The sequence below is a fragment of the Lissotriton helveticus genome, chromosome 10 (genome assembly GCF_964261635.1).
Source record: "Lissotriton helveticus chromosome 10, aLisHel1.1, whole genome shotgun sequence".
NCBI lineage: Eukaryota > Metazoa > Chordata > Amphibia > Caudata > Salamandridae > Lissotriton > Lissotriton helveticus.
This window is the reverse complement of record NC_136071.1, coordinates 283,977,494-283,991,925: the sequence shown is the minus strand read 5'-3', so window position 1 is coordinate 283,991,925 and position 14,432 is coordinate 283,977,494.

Sequence of the window (14,432 nt, the reverse complement as noted above, 5' to 3'; positions counted from 1 at the left end):
ACCAAAAGGGATTTTGTATCAGAGCTGCGCCACAAAAGTGACGCAATCCAGATGTAAAAGCTTAGTAAGTCTGCCCCTAGTGTATAGATTGGGGCCAGAGGTAGATTTGCTGGAGGGAGAGATCTGCTGGGATGTGCATTTTTATTATCATCTCATATCTGAAATCCACTGTTAGATGAAAGAAGTGGCATCAGTGTGTAGATATTTAGGACCTGCAGTCATGGACTCAATTAAAGGCCCCCGATTGACCCACAGTATGTGACAGTTCTCTTCAGTTATTCCATGTCTGTTCATTTTGTGATGGCTGGTTTATTGGCTGCATGGTACTGGTGATGGACAATGCTCCTAAAATATATGCCTTCATTGAATGTAGGAGGTAAGTTACAGCTGGCTGCTGACCGCTGGATCTAAGGGCAGTAGTATTAGTGTGTGCCAGAAATGTTATGTATGAACATGCATACCTATATAATGCCCCCGCAAAGCATAGGTCAGCCCTTAGTAACTTACCTGCTTATCAAAAGTAGTTTACTGGTTGGGTTGTTTCCAACCTGTGGATTGTCAGCTAAAGACTGAGTTTGAGAGTTTTACAGTCTTTCCTGATTATGTGGCTGGGATGTCGGTGGTGTAGTTGTCTTAGAAATATCCAGGTTTGCAACTCTCATCTAAAGTGTATAGCCTGCTGGGTGCTTCAAATGCTGGCTGCTACTGTGCTCCAGAACTTGGCAGCTTGTACAGAGAAAGCAGTGCCTCCTACCAATTTCCTATGATACAGTGGTAGGATGATAAGTGGTGCAATCCTGGAATGCAATGTCCGGATTTGATTTAATTGCTTGTTAGGTCTAGCGGTCCTTTTCGTTGGGGGCTCTATGAACAAAGCAAAATGCCTTGAACATTGCCCTTCTTGATATAGATAGCCAGTGTAGTGATAGCAAGACTGGAGTCATGTTCTATTGGGTGAAGGCCGAGAATAAGTCTTGCAGCAGCATTTTGGATGAGTTGTGTTTTGCATATTATGAATGCAAGGTGCACCAAGGCTGTCGGTATGGTCAAACATGGAGTGTGAGGATGGCTTGCAGTTGCTGTTCAAGGTATGGGGCGATACAACGTAGTGTTTTCATTGTGTAGAAAGCCCTCTGTTTTACGTTTTTAACATGTGGTATCAAATATAGTCTGAATCCATGGTTACCACTAGGTTTCTTACTGCTCCGGATATTGTTGTAGGGGTCTTATGTTCCTCAAGCCAAATGGCAGTAGGCTGATATTTTTGTCTCCAGGGAATTAGCTCTGTCTATGTGGTATTTAGGTTTAGATGGTTTTTCACCATCCATGTGTTAATGGACCAAAGGCAGTCATCAAGTTGTAGACCTCTTTTAAAATTATTTGGGTGACAAAGTCATTGTTGAAACATCTCAAGTTGAATGATTGTTTGGTAAGTGGGTTAGGCAGATGTTGAACAAAAAGGGGATATGATAGACCCACTGGGATGCCAGTGTTGTGTGTGAGGAGCCGACATGAAAGATAGTGTAAACACTAGCTCATTGTCACCAATGAGAGGCCACGAATTCAATGGGCATTAGTGAAACTCCCTCTCACCTTTCATATATGGTATGTCCAATAGGAATTTGCTGGGTGAAGAGATTGCACAGTTGTACATGAGTCATTATGCTCCTAAGACAGTTACTTGCATGTTAATTACCATTCCTGATATATAAGTGGCTGTCACTACCTAAACCTACCAGTAATTCAGAAGCAAAGTCCAATCAGGAAACTCCAAATTCCAATACTGCATGGTGCTTTGATTAGCCTATTGTTCAGGGGCAGAGTTATCACAAGTCAGGTACAACTTACATTTGACTGACATTGCTTTAGCCTACACTGGATTGTCATGAAATATAGCATGGCAAGATAATGTATCTGCTCTACAGATCATTATTTTGTTTGCAGGAGCCAGGTAGTTTTTAGGTTAATGTACCTGCTGCAAAAGGTGGTAATTGCCCTAACTAGCTGTAGTGTAAATCTGAAATTACCCAATACAGCCTGCCATGTCACAGAGGGCTGTTGTAACAGACTTTCTGTCAAAAGGTGCCCTGAGGATTCATCTCTTTGAACCAAATATTGTGGAAACCATAATCAATGCATTTAAGGCTGAAAGCATTTGTATTATAATTGACCGCTCCCTGTAGAAGATCGACTAACAATCTGTGAGTTTTTTATATTATAATTTGCAATCTGTGTAGTATGAATTTGCTTTTGAAATGTATTGCCTCCTTTTAAATTCTGCTTTCTCTTTATCCAATTTATGGTCGTAACCCATAAAGTGTTGTTATGAGGTCCTATAAAAGTAATGTACCTAATGCACAATATTTGGTGAACATTTGGGGTAGCATTTTTAATGGGAGAAGTGTAGGAATGCTGGGTGATAGGAATTTTGTGAATCCTCAATTCTGGAATTTCCCTTCACAAACATACGAGGAACATCTGTGATTTAGCCAAAGTCTGGTGTTTGCCAGGCATTAAGTGTAAGAAGAGTGTGGTCTACACAAGCTAAAGCTCCCCAGACTACCCTAGGGGCAGATGTACGACCATTTGATTTTACACCTCGCAATTTGCATTAAATTGCGAGTCGCAAATTGCGAACAGTGTGTTTAACACTGTTTGTGATTCCCAATGGGGTTGCAAATTGCGAGGCTCATTAATATTAATGAGCCACTCGCAATTTGCGAGTCCATTGGGAATGACAGGCCCTCCCAGGGATGGTGGCCTGCTGAGCTCAGCAGATCACCATGTCTGGCACTGCTTTTAAATACCCCTTCCCATTTGTAAATGAATTACCACCTACTTGAAGTAGGTGGTAATTGTGAGTGTTTAGCAATCGAAAGTGCGGTTGCAAAACATTGGTACATGGGTTTGAGACTTGCTATTTGGAAGGTAATGCCCCTTCCTAATAGCGAGTCGCAAAACCTTTTTAGCGAGTCACAAATAAATTGTGACTCGCTAAATAGGCTTTGTAAAGGGCCCATGTTATTTTTGCATGCGCAAACGGGTTTGCAAACCCGTTTGCGCATGCTAAAACGGGTCGTACATCTGGCCCTAGGTATCTTGTTTTCAGAAATACGTGAGCCTGGCAGGCTTTCCCGGATGCCGAACGAGCTTTGGCCTATCGCAGCTGCCCAGAATGCCATAATTGGTATTACACTGCAAAATATAGATATAGAAGGCAACATTCTGTTGTTACCTTGTATCTATCTTTACAGTCAATAGCTCTGTAACAAAAGTGGGGTACTATTGTTATTGGGAGAAGTATAGGAATGCTGTGTGGTGGGACATTTGTTGTTCCCCGCAGACTCCATTAATGTGGTCTGCTTTCACTTTTGTTTTGCTGTATAACGTCAGTGAGCACAGCATGCTACGCAATACAGCAAATCAAAAACATCCACTTTAGGACTTGGGGCAAGCAATTTCCTTGCATGATGAAAAAATATAATTCTGATGTTTTTACCAGAAACTTTTTCTTTTCCAGTACTGTGAATGCTCCGTTGGAGTCCTCCACACAGTGAAAATAATGTGGTAGACATCAACGGGTCATCGTCTGCCCTAAAGCAGTTAAAACCCACCAAATGCATGCAGCCTGATATCCTGTCCAACAGGAATTGATACCGAGCTGCAGGGATATGATAGCCACATTGTGCTATCTTCTTTGTTCCATGACATTAGGGGACTTCTCCAGTTCCAGTAGAAAATATACAAAGTTGTGAGTCATCCCACTTTACAACTTTGCACCCTTCAACTTTCAATCCCATCTAATTGATCAAATTTAAAGTTGGATTGTGAAAAGATTATTGAGTGTGCTTTATCTTGTACCTTACAAAAGCCATGTATTCTTTCACACAGAATCACAGGGTGTGCACCTGAATATCGAAGGCACAGAATATCGAGGGCAGAATAACAAATCAAAAAGGCTGACAGGTAAATGTAGATCTTTCTATACCTTCCTCCACATATATATGCCACATAAATGTACCTACTCGATACATACATCTTCAAGGTATGTAGATGTGGAGTTAGGAATAGTAAATCTATACTTCCCTACATATACTTACCTTTCAAAATACTGTAGTTGATATTGTTATACCTCAATATTCTGGCCGTCGATATTTAGTTGTGCAACCAGTATTTGGGGAAGATCGCACCTATATAGCACAGTTTTAATGTTTGGTCAGACCTGAGAGTCATGCCCCCCTAAAAATATACTTCTGTCTACGGGCCGTCGACACATGTATTATGCATGTACTGTACACCACCAGGTTAGGAGCTGAACTCCAGCCTAGGCACTTCTTTATATATATTCTCTTCATGGCAGGTACTCCCATGTATACATTCCCATCCGTGCCTTATTATACTTAACCCCCTAGGTGCTTCCTCACCGTCCCCTGCTGGTTACCATATGATAAGACTCTTACATTTGCCAGAACCACCCAGAGTTCACTTGATAATACGGTAAACATTTTATACATGTGCCAGAATTAAGCGCAGGCGTAAAATCCGTTTCGCGGGCGAATTTGCAGATTTTTGACGATTTCGCGATCCGCGAATCGAGCGAAATTACCCAATAATTCGCAAATTGGCAAGCTACAAATTATTTTGCTTGGTCGCGCTTTAAAAATACAATATCGCGCGCGCGGCGTTGACTCTGAGCCTGCCGATTTATTTTTCTCGCGGTTTTGCGTGTGCTGCGCCATTTTCGATGTTGCTGCGTGATCGCGCAAGAGTTTTTCGAACGCAATTACGTCATCGCGGCTTGCCATCTTGCACGGCGAGAGTTTGACAACGCGAGTACGTCATAAATGCCCGCAACGGCGCGCAGCTGACTTCCGGCGGGAGGTTTGAACAGCTCGAGTTCCCGAAATTGCAAAAATTGCAATTCTGCACAAGAAATCCACTGCAGGAAGCATAAACCTTGTGAAAATTATGATTTTGATCAGAATAACTCCTCAGATTGACATTTGGCTGCACTTTTTGGTGCAGTAGTCAATTTTTTGGGGTCGGGTGGGAGGAAGGAAGTGCCTCAGAGTCTCCAACTTCCTGTTCCTGTCCAGCAGGCTCCTCCCAGTGCTTTGTCCATGTACTGGCCACTTTTCATTTGGCTGTTGAGCTGGAAGGATTACCTTTTTCTTGCTGCTGGTGGATTTTAGTATTTGAGGACTTTTTGGACTTTGGAGTTTGGATCACTTTTGGACTTGAGATTTTACAAGTAAGTTGGTGTTGTTTGTTTGGGGCATTGCAGTTGAGGCAACTCCAGTTCTAAAACTTTGTTCACAAATTTAACAAAATATATATTGTGGTGGTAGCTAGCCACAGTATCCAGTAGGCCCAGGGTTAGTCACGGGTGCATGATACAACTGTTTCTCTGATTTATTTTTTTACTTAATTATCATTTATGTCATGGAATTTTAGCTCACTGTTATATGTTTTTTATTTTTTTTATTTTGGGGTGCCTGTAAAGCCTCACTAGCCAGTAGGCCCAGGGGTAGTGAGTGGTGCATTGGCCTAGTCTTTCTGTGGGGTGTCTTGAATTTAAACATCATTGAGGGCATGGATGGCATGGGATTGTGGTGAATTTTATGTGTTTTTCGATTTTTGGGGGTGTTGTTGGAGACTGGACATGTGGGTGGGGGCCATTTTGAGTGCTGGTACAGGCAGGGCCTGGCCATGTGCTGGGGGGCAAGGGGGCATTTTGAAGGCAGGCAGTGTTCTCAGGCCTGCACCAATTTTGCCTAGCTTTCACCCATTATGCCCAGGGGTACTCAGTGGTGCATGGGCCTAGTCTTTCTGTGGGGTATCTTGAATTTAAACATCATTGAGGGCATGTATGGCACGGGATCGTGGTGATTCTTATGTGTTGTTCGATTTTGGGGGGTGTTGTTGGGGACTGGGCATGTGGGTGGGGCCATTTTGAGTGCTGGTACAGGCAGGGCCTGGCCATGTGCTGGGGGGCAAGGGGCCATTTTGAAGGCAGGCAGTTTTCTCAGGCCTGCACCCATTTTGCCTAGCTTGCACCCATTATACCCAGAGGTACTCAGTGGTGCATGGGCCTAGTCTTTCTGTGGGGTGTCTTGAATTTAAACATCATTGAGGGCATGGATGGCATGGGATTGTGGTGATTTTTATGTGTTTTTCGATTTTTGGGGGTGTTGTTGGGGACTGGGCATGTGGGTGGGGGCCATTTTGAGTGCTGGTACAGTCAGGGCCTGGCCATGTGCTGGGGGCAAGGGGCCATTTTGAAGGCAGGCAGTGTTCTCAGGCCTGCCCCCATTTTGCCTAGCTTTCATCCATTATGCCCAGGGGTAGTGAGTGGTGCATGGGCCTAGTCTTTCTGTGGGCTGTCTTGAATTTAAACATCATTGAGGGCTTGGATGGCATGGGATTGTGGTGATTTTTATGTATTTGTCGATTTTTGGGGGTGTTGTTGGGGACTGGGCATGTAGGTGGGGGCCATTTTTAGTGCTGGTACAGGCAGGACCTGGCCATGTGCTGGGGGAAAGGGACCATTTTGAAGGCAGGCAGTGTTCTCAGGCCTGCACCCATTTTGCCTAGCTTTCATCCATTATGCCCAGGGGTAGTGAGTGGTGCATGGGCCTAGTCTTTCTGTGGGGTGTCTTGAATTTAAACATCATTGAGGGCATTGATGGCATGGGATTGTGGTGATTTTTATGTGTTTTTCGATTTTTGGGGTGTATAACTGATGTTCCTCTGTCTTCCATTGCTTTTAGGTGCACAAGAGAACCACCAGTGCCAGGAAGAAGTCCTACAGCGGTGTGTGCAGCACAACGTCACGCGACGTCACGTGTGGCCACAGACAAGACAACTCTGCAACTCGTGCAACTGCGGCCTGCTGTTCTGACATCTGAAGAAGATGGGCCCAAAGAAAGGTGGCCGTAGTGCCTCAGCGAAGAAAGTTGCCAGTGCCACTGCCAGTAAGAAGGAGCAGAAGAAGCAAGTGGCACCATCTACCAAGGAGACGAGTGTGCCCTCCGACACCTTTTTTGGGGGAAAAAACTATGCCTGCAGCAGCAGCGGTGTCCGCCGGGCACCAAGCTGGAAGCAGCAACTCCGCCTCATTGGGGTCAGTGCCACCACGCCAAGTTAGGTCCAAGACCATGAGTGCTTCTGCGGCAGCCACTTTGGTTGTTCAATCACCATCGACCAGTGATGTTGGCTCATCACAAGAAAGTACCATCCAATCAACGCCGGGTGTAACTCAGCTGGCGAGTGTTCAACAATCACAGCCGCAACGACAACCACAAGTGCAACTAGTACAAGCGCAAGTACATGGGCAAGGAGAGGCGCAAGTACATGGGCAAGGAGAGGCGCAAGTACATGGGCAAGGAGAGGCGCAAGTACATGGGCAAGGAGAGGCGCAAGTACATGGGCAAGGAGAGGTGCAAGTACATGGGCAATGAAAGGCGCAAGTACATGCACAAGGAGAGGCGTAAGTAGAAGTGCATGGAGAGGTGCCACTAGAGGTTCATGGAGCGGCACAACTGCCTACAACGCTTGTTCCTCCAGAAGTAGGGGCACATCAGGAAATTGATATTCAAGTGGAAGAATCATCCGAGGAAGCCACTCCTCCTGAGGATGATCCATTGTCTTCCAGATCCCCAGCAAGAAAAAGGTTAAGGAGGGCTGCTACTACTACAAGTTCTTCTTCAAGCCCCCTTCATTCTGCTGACCTTGATCTTGATTGGAACCCACCAATGCAGTCTGACATTGAGGCACACCATGAGCCAACAAAGGTAGCTAAGCCTAAAAGGAAGGTTCCCGCAAGGCTTCGACTTATGGTTGCTGACGATGAACAAGAAGTGGTGCCTTCTGCTGCTGATGAAGAGTCTGACGATGATCCAGTCATCACAGACATCACTCCAGACACAGCGGGCATGCAGCAGACAACATTTTAACCCTAGCCCGAATGGCTGCTGAGCGGGATGTGGTCGGCGTGGCACTGGTACCACCACCAACGCAGTTAACTACAACGCCAGCACGACCTCCAGCTTCCATATTTTCTCATCAGAAGGGCCGGCAGGGACCTCCATCCAGCTCGACCTCCATTACCTCAAGTAGTGGTGCTGTAAGTGAACATCAGAAACAAATTCAGCCACGCCCATCCTCCACTTCATCTGGCATTGAAAGTCAAAGTAGCGCCTCCACCACCAGCAGACATCTCCAGTCCCCAGTTTGGGACTTCTTTACTGTTAGCAAAAAGGCGGAAAACGTGGTCGTTTATTAGATTTGTAAAGTATCAGTTAGTCGGGGTAAGCTTGGTACCAACTATTGTACCGGAGGCCAGAGAGGTCATCTCAAAAAACACCACCCTGTCCAGTGGTATGCGCACCTAAGTAAGATCCAGGAAGTCCAAAGTAGAACTGATCCAAATGTATCCATTGACATTGCATCTGATGATGATGACGAGAGGCTGATCGTGCAGGGGGAAGTGAAGAAGCGACAGACATTTTTTCTGGTACACCCAGTACCCCTGGCAGCAGCACTGCAGTGGTAGCGCCCACACCCTCTACCCCTGCAACATGTATGAGGCACACTAAGAGTCTGGGACAGACACCAATGCAAAAAACTAAATCAATGAGCCTAACTGGTTTGAAGTCTGCATCATCATCATCATCACGTAAAACGGTCCAGCGCACCATTAGCAGCATGTTTTGGTCGGATGCGCCATTTGAACGCAACCACCCAACGGTGCGTCTGTATAACGCAAAGCTGGCTAAAATGCTAGCGCTGGTCTTTCTCCCTTTCTGGGTGGGGTTTCGTGAATTGGTGGCAACAGTCTGCCCTAAATGGAAAGTTCCAAGCCGGTCCTATTTTGCAAGGGTTGCTGTTCCAGCACTACATCAAGATGTGCTGGAGGTGGTTGGCGCAGCTATTCTGAAGAGTGCTGTTCACACTATCCACATGACAACAGACATGTGGACCAGTTGCCAAGCCCTTGATTACATGTGCATCACTGCACACTGGGTCTCTTTTGCAGGGGTCGAAAAACAGTTAAAACACAAAGATATTGATACGGAGGAAGTTTTTCAAGCTACTCGCAAACATGCAACAGAAGGCATGTTTGCCATGGAGAAATCTCACACTGCACCTAACCTTTTGGAGGAGTTTAACAGGAAGGTCAATGAATGGCTGCATCCAAGAAACCGCACAGTTGGTTATGTTTCCACGGATAATGGCAGTAATATAGTTAAGGCCATGCAGCAAGGTGGCTATTTCAGAGTGCCGTGTTTGGAGCACAGTATTAACATCGTTGTGCAAGCCTTCTTGAAAACAGAAGAGCCAGTCGTCAAAGTACTGACCATCTGCCGAAAAATCTGCACACATTTCAACCATTCTTTTAAGGCCCGGAAGCAGCTGAGGTGTCTTCAATATGAACTTAAACTGCCAGTCAAAGGACAAATCCAGGAGGTGGCAACACGTTGGAACTCAACCTTTTACATGCTTGAGCGTCTGTCTGAGCAGTGGGAGGTAATACATGAGTTTGTCTTTAAACTGGGTTCTACTCACAAAGACTTGATGCTAGAGTTGGAGGAATGGAAGCTAATTGCAAGTCTGACAGACATGCTTCGTCCTTTTGAGCTCTCCACGCGTGAAGTCAGCAGGGAGGACTGTTCTTTGAGCAAAGCTATCCCATTGTTGTGCATGCTAGAGCACCAACTGAAGGAGGTGTCTTCAACGTTCCGAGATGATGGTGAAAAGCGAGAAGCATATGGTTTGGCGGAGAAGTTATTATGGCGCCTACTTGACAATGAAAGGCTTACAAAGATACATACAGAACAACATTACATTTGTGCCACTATTCTTGATCCACGGTACAAAAAGGCACTGCCCAACAATACTTTCATTCCTTTTTCTGAAGCAGATGTTTCAAAGTACAAACATTGGCTAGCTGTGTCAGGCACTCGGTTCGAAAAAGACCGGCAGAACCTTCAAGGAGGCAGCACAAGTACAACTGAATCCGCAGGCCATCCGGCGCCAAGTTCCACTTCTCAATCCGTGGCCGAAGGGAGTCACTTTCCCTTACAGCGGTTAACGACACCAGCAACCATATCATCATCCTCACCTGCACCAGGCCGCAAACAAATATTGTCGGAAGGGGATTGGCTAACTCAGCAAGGGTTAGCTCGGTCCACTGATGAAAAGGTCGCAGATGGTACGCAAAGTGGATCAACCCTGGAGAACCTTGAGTCGGTGGTGCAGGCCTATCTGGATGACCCAACAGAGGTCTGTCATATTGAGAACCCATTGGGATATTGGTATACGAAAAGCTCAAAATGGCGACTGATCACCAACCTGGCTCTAAATTATTTGTCTTGCCCACTCGCAAGCGTGTCTTCTGAACGTGTTTTCAGTGCTGCTGGTGCCATTGTTACTTCAAAAATGACCCGCCTTTTGCCCAAAAATGTGGGGAGGTTAACAATTATCAAGATGAATCAGCACTTCATACCACCCGATTACAAAATACGTGAATGCACGCAGGAAGAAGAGGACACCGACTTAGGTGACGACGACGGAAGTTCTTCTCGGTCACCAGACCTACTCCCGTCTCAATTCAAAGACTTGGAGGACGAGCTCTGCTTCCCTGACACCGAGGACTGAAAATTACTTCCTTTTTTTCCGTACTTATTCACTTTTATTCCTGTGTGTCTTTCTTTGTTTTGCTACTTTTACCACAACAAAACTCTAATCACCTAATCACAATAAGTCCATCATCAGCACTGTCTTCATCTTATTTTCCTTATTGATTTGAAGGTGCCGCAGTCTGCATTCAGATGTTCGCAAGTTCACTACTCAATCATGCTCCTCTATCCTCCTCCTCCAGACTCCCCCTATCCATTTCCCTCAAGGCAGATGGATGGATTATGGAGAAAAAACAAACTTTGTCTTCGTAGACGAGTCCCCTCAAGTGGGACTGAAATAACTGACTGACTACATACTTGCTGATTGTTGACAGACCTACTTCTGAAATTTACAGGAGAGGCTGCCCTGTGGGCCCTCACTTTCCGAAGAAGATGCGGACATAAAGTAGAACAGGTAATGAATAATGAGAAGATGGCATGCAGTGGACAGCAATGGCTGTCTGTCTCTGTTGAAATCAATTGCTGTTTGTTTTTTGTGAACAGCACAATTTGCCATGTTTTCAATATACCAGTATTGCAGGTTTTTGGGTTTATTTGGGGGTGTTCTAGATTTGCGGTGCTGGGTCGGGGGGTCTGGGAGCACTGCTGGCACAGTCTAATGTTGATTGCATTTGTTTTTCAGGAAATCCATGGTGGAAAAGGGGAGTTAGGGCCTAGCTGCACAGCGCATTTGGACTGAATTCCAGGTTGGCCGAAATTTGTTAAGTCTCACTTTTTAAGGTTTTACTTTTAGGCTGTTTGGGGGTCCTCTACTTGTTTCCGCCTGGGTTGACGGGTCTGGGGGCATTGCTGGGAAGGTCTAATACCGGATAAAAGTGTTTTGGATAAAATACATGGTGAAAAAGTTTTTCACTTTTTAGCGTTTTCGCTAACTTTCATGTTTTCGGGGGCCTGCTTGGGGAGGTTCCTGGTGTTTGGGGGTGGGTTTTGGGGTCTTGGAGCAATGCTGGGTATGGATACTTTTGATTGCAAGAGGTTTGAAGCAAATCCATGGTGGCAAAGGGGAGTTAGGACCTAGCTGCAGAGCGCGTGCGGAGTGATTTTGGAAATTTGCCTGAAAATTTCGAAGTCCCCATTTTTGTATATTTGCTTTTTGCCTGTTTGTGGGTCTTCTACTTGTTTCCGCCTGGGTTGACAGGTCTGGGGGCATTGCTGGGAAGGTCTAATACCGGATAAAAGTGTTTTGGAGAAAATCTGAGTTGAAAAAGTTTTTGCGTTTTTGCTCACTTGCTTGTCTGTGGGGTGCTGTTTGGGGGGTTCCTGGTGTTTGGGGGTGGGTTTTGGGGTCTGGGAGCACTGCTGGCACAGTCTAATTTTGATTGCATTTGTTTTTCAGGAAATCCATGGTGGAAAACGGGAGTTATAGCCTAGCTGCACAGCGCGCTTGGAGTGATTTTGGAATGAGGCCTAAATATTTCTGAGTGAGCTTTTCCGGTTTTGCTTTTTGCCTGTTAGGGGTCTTCTACTTGTTTCCGCCTTGGTTGATGGGTCTGGGGGCATTGCTGGGAAGGTCTAATACCGGATAAAAGTGTTTTGGAGAAAATCGGAGTTGAAAAAGTTTTTGCATTTTTGCTCACTTGCTTGTCTTTGGGGTGCTGTTTGGGGGGGTTCCTGGTGTTTGGGGGTGGGTTTTGGGGTCTGGGAGCACTGCTGGCACAGTCTAATTTTGATTGCATTTGTTTTTCAGGAAATCCTTGGTGGAAAACGGGAGTTATGGCCTAGCTGCACAGCGCGTTTGGACAGAATTGAAAAAAGGCCGATTCTAAGTATGAGATTTTCCATTTTTGCTTTTTGCCTGTTTGGGGGTGTTCTGCTTTTTTGTAGGTGGGTTGGCGGGTCTTGGGGCATTGCTGGGAAGGTCTAATACCGGATAAAAGTAGTTTGGAGAAAATCCATGCTGAAAAGCGTTTTGGCACTTTTTTCAACCTAGGGCTCATTAGGGTTAGCACTGGCAGCAGTATTGCATGTGTTTGAGAGTGTTCTGGATTTTTGCAACTGGGTTCTGGAGTCTTAGAGCACTCGTGGGAATGTGTAATTTTGGTTGCAAGTGGTTTGAAGAAAATCCATGGTGGGAAAGGGGGGATTTGGCCTAATTAAAGAAAGCGTTTGCCACTATTCTTAACTTAGGGCTCGTTAGGGTTAGCAGTAATGTATTGCATGTGTTTGGGCAGGGGTTCTAGATTTTTACGACTGGGTGGGGTCTTGGAACACTTGGTGGAATGTCTAATTTTGATTGCAAGTGGTTTGAAGAAAATCCATGGTGGAAAAGGGGGGTTTTGGCCATACTTTCTGAGTGCGTTTTGGCTCGATTTGAAATTAGGCCTCTGCGAGGTAGCAGCAGTATTCTGCACGTTTTTGGGAGGGTAATGTGGGGTGTTCTAGATTTTGGGGATTGTCATCTCTGAAAGTGACAGTATCATTTTTGCACTACACAGCGTGCCTTATATATTTTTTTCTCTGAGGTGTCTTTAACACTTACTGTTGTGTTTTTCCCTCATCAATTACAAGCAGGCTTTTACCCTGTGCCATCGATGTACTACTCAGGCTTACAATTAGCGATCCGCAAATCCGCATCAGGCAGGCAGTGGACAGTCAGTGTGTCTGGTCACCAAGATTGATCGACGAAGCATCCGATGGAATGAATTAGTACCGCGAATAAGAGGAATGGCTGGATGCATCAACTTCACAAATTCAACGGGACAACTACAAAAAACAGTAACAGTATCCAAAATTCTCCTTATCTTTTAAATGATATTCTTGTGAACTTGTACTTACTTCTACGAGTGTGACTCTGTGCGTTTGTTTGATCTCTGCTTCAAATCCATCCCTCCAGCTATTTGATACGTCTTTGCTATGTTTAACACTAATTTAATGTTCTAAGTGTTTATTCTCTGAGGGCAGAGAGGCAAGTGAAATTGCGTAATAACTGCAGCCCTGTACTGCCAACTTGTTCCTTCGTAGTTACTAGTAAGTTGCAATAAGTAGTAGTACTACTTTTCAGTAAGCTAACCATCCATTTAGTAAAGGTTTATCAATATCTTCAAATCCAAAGATTTGTTTCTCTTCATTTGCTGTTTGACTGTCCATGCTGTGTTTTTTTCCTCTCTACCAAACTTTCCCAAAAAAAACCATTCCCATCCAATTTTCAAACCCTAACCCTCTTCCCCCGGGCTTTGTGGTATTTCATTGAGGTGTGACTGACAACAACAATAAATTCCACACACTTGCTGGGGAGGATAAGGTCAAAGCAACCAGAAGTTCATGTGCTCCATCGTGGATTGATAAAAAGAACATCCTCCTCCTACACAACGTGAACATTCTAATGCTTAATGCTTACCTTACGTTAGCACTGCTTAGGCTACAATTTAGGGCACTGTTCTGTACCGTACTATCTATTGTACTGTTTCTAATGCTACGCTCAGGCCACTCAATGTTTAATTTCCTATTTTTTTCATATGGTGATACTGCAAGTGTGTACCACTACTGCTACCAGCACAACAATGATATTGCATCCGTCGAGGATTCAAGTCAACAACCAACCTTAATCACCATTTGCAATGCAGCCAGCCCTAGGGCTACCCCGATTCTCGAACACGAATCACAGGTAAGATAAGTATTTTGGAGAGGTATAATAATGGGCTAGCACTGTGAGGAGAGCAGAGATCGTCAGTACTACTAGTAAAGTACTAGTAGGGCTCCTGAATTCACTAACTCGGTTACAGGCACTTTGGT